At 43.6% G+C, this 2,873-nt stretch overlaps 1 protein-coding gene across 3 annotated transcripts in view; it reads left to right on the forward strand.

Moving 5' to 3' along the window:
* Window positions 1-842: 842 nt before the first annotated feature.
* wasf1 (WASP family member 1) overlaps window positions 843-2,873 on the forward strand; it is an 87,683-nt gene continuing 85,652 nt past the window's right edge. For all 3 annotated transcript variants that reach the window (XM_083643235.1, XM_083643237.1, XM_083643236.1), the window contains exon 1: window positions 843-967. The gene's annotated coding sequence lies outside the window, so the exon portion shown is untranslated. The remainder of the gene's footprint in view (window positions 968-2,873) is intronic.

Raw genomic sequence — 2,873 nt, forward strand, 5'->3', positions numbered from 1 at the left:
CTTGGATGTTGTGTATTCACCGGAAGCAGGAAGGCGGGACATCCGTAGTAAAAGAGAGAGAGGGACGGAGAGAGAGAGAGAGAGAGAGAGAGAGAGAGAGAGAGAGAGAGAGAGAGAGAGAGAGAGAGAGAGAGAGAGTAATTTCTAAAGATTTGGGTCGTTTGTTATGCGTTATTTGGGTCATAAACATCATATCATCAATTAGAAGGGCGAACATTGGACTACTGAAGATCGAGTGTGCTTTAGGTGCTGTCAAAAGGGCAGAGATGTAAAGTTGAATATTAGTTCTTGTTTATTGCTTAAACGACAATATATTAAAATATACCATTGAATAAAATCAATATTCGTGTGCTGAGAGATCGATGAATGCTGTAATAAAATGTGACTTGATATGTACAGTGAGGGCTGGGATAAATAAATTACTAGCACCGTACCTGGCATCGATTGGACAGCACAGCATGACGGGTTGAGGTAACTAGCCAATCATACGGGCGCACACGTTTTCCATCCTCCTCCTTCTGGAGCAGTTGCACTGGACGCTCTCGCGCCCCAACAATAGAGTGTGGTACGTACCACTATCACTGTTATAATAGGGACAATTTCCTGCGAATCACCGCCATTTCATATTCGTTTACTGTGGAAAAGTAGGTTTTCCCGCGTATGGGCAAAACTGGTGGACATTTCTTTGTCACGGGACCTGTCGTCAACTTAACTGGGACCAGTTTTACTGTCCATATCTCTCATTTATACCCAGAGGATCCCTTTGGAAAATAGTGCTGTGACCCCCCCCCCTCCACTGCTGCCTCTTCCAGCAGGACTCTACTCATTTTAACAGAGGTTATCAGCGACTGTGACAGCACTAATATGGACCCAAGCCGGAGATTTGACAGATTCTTGGACGCGGTGGCATGCTCCACAACACAATAGGAATGGAAAGAAAATAAGAGGAGTTGAACAAACGCATCAGGTAATTCAGTAAAACATTGTACACGTCTGCCACTAACGACTTGAATTTGTATGCACTGGAAAATGAGACTCACTCCACCACACCACGCTATTGCATCTCACTACTACAGCGGCAAGTAACAGCAAACTGTCACCATCTTTTACAAACTCGAGCTAGCTGACTAGTTACGTTCGTTCGTGGTACTTTAACACTGCCCCAGGACACCGGTGACAGATGTGGTGGCAAATTAATGTTGACAACGTTAGGAGGACCCGCAACGTGTAAAAATATAGTAATAATGTGTGTAATAATGCTTTTAAAAGTACTAACGCTATGCACATGTATGAGGAAACGTGCTGTCTAAATTGGCAAATTGACAGCTTGAAGGAAGCTTTTGGATGGATTGTCCACATCATCTGCATTGCTCCAGCAGCCGCATATTGACATTTCAGTCTGGAGAACATCATGTGGGTGAGAGACTGGGGGCAAATCTTTGCAGTACCTCGTAAATTATTATTTGAGTAAAATCTAACATCTTGTAATATGCAGGGTATATTCTATCAATCGGTGTGGATAGGGGGAGTTTCAGTTTCGTACAATATGATGAACATAAGCGAAGCGATAGCGCTGGCATGCCGTGATTTAATTTTCCCACTAACGTTAAGAATGCATCGACTTGCCTCCGAGAGAGGATGGGGCTGGGGTCGTATTCCAGCCAGCCTGGTTTGCAGTCATGGGGGATGGTAGCCCTCATAGAACCTCCTTGCCCTCAACCCAGTGGAAATCATGCTTTGTGAAATCCGAAACCTTCTTTGTAGTACTTCAAGTGCAGCAAGAAAAATGGGCATGGACAAGCTTGCAGTTTAGTGAATGTTTTTGCGGAGATCGGCTTGTAGCATTATTGTAACCTGAATGATATCTGGTCTCAGCTTGAAGGCATGCAGTGCGTTATGAGACCAGGACATGGTGTGCTGTGTGGTTAAACTACATGCTGTCAGTGTCTAGTCAGTTTTAAACCCCATATAAGAATAGGTTATTTTTCTAGCAGGTCCTCAATAACAGCCTTGGATCACTACTACAGGCAACTGTTAGGTTTACTTTGAAGCAAGCTATACTTCATGTTTGCCCTGAAATCAGAGCTAGTCTTAGAGGAGCCTGTAGTGGAAACATGTGGTCAAGTCGATAGCAGATGATGAATGAATTACCATTGTACAGGCTGTAGCAGAGCCATTGATAGAAATCTACAGTATCTCTTTGCAGCTGTACTGTACAGTAGATTAGTGGACCAGATGTAGTGACTACCTGCTGTGTATAGGGCATTGCATTGCATCACAACACACACATCATCAATACTATTGGAAAGCTGCAAGTGCAAAGCTCAACGATTTATCACGTTTGGTTACTTTTAGGTGAGGCTAAAGCATGAAGCTCCTCAGTCCAGAGTACAGCATGGTTATCATATCATATTAGAATAGGATGATGAGCAGATTCTCAAAACTCAAAAATTGGGCACCCTGCGGCCGGCTACCCATAAACCCTGCAACTGTGTACTTTGTGTGGGACTGATGCATTAAAGCAAATGTTTGGACATTGCATCAGCTGGGCCATTTTTTGGGATACGTGTTGCAAACTAGGCCATTCAAAGATTTTTCAGAAATTTGTCGGGATACCAGGACACAGAGGCTAGCTGTAAAGTGGGGCTGTCGCAGATAGTAGGCCCTGCTGGCTCGGCCCAGATACTGAAGGCCACATAGCCGAGCCGATGCTGTGCTTCTCTCAAATAGAATTCACTATTCATCACATTGAGAATCCACTGGAGTTTGTTTTATTCACTGTATGCAACGATCAGATCATCTGATTATCTTGTGAAGACAAATAATGTACTTTTTCATAGAAAACATGCTAAATTCATTGTAGACCAAGGGGT

This window comes from Poromitra crassiceps, assembly GCF_964638095.1.
Source record: "Poromitra crassiceps genome assembly, chromosome: 9".
Taxonomy (NCBI): domain Eukaryota; kingdom Metazoa; phylum Chordata; class Actinopteri; order Beryciformes; family Melamphaidae; genus Poromitra; species Poromitra crassiceps.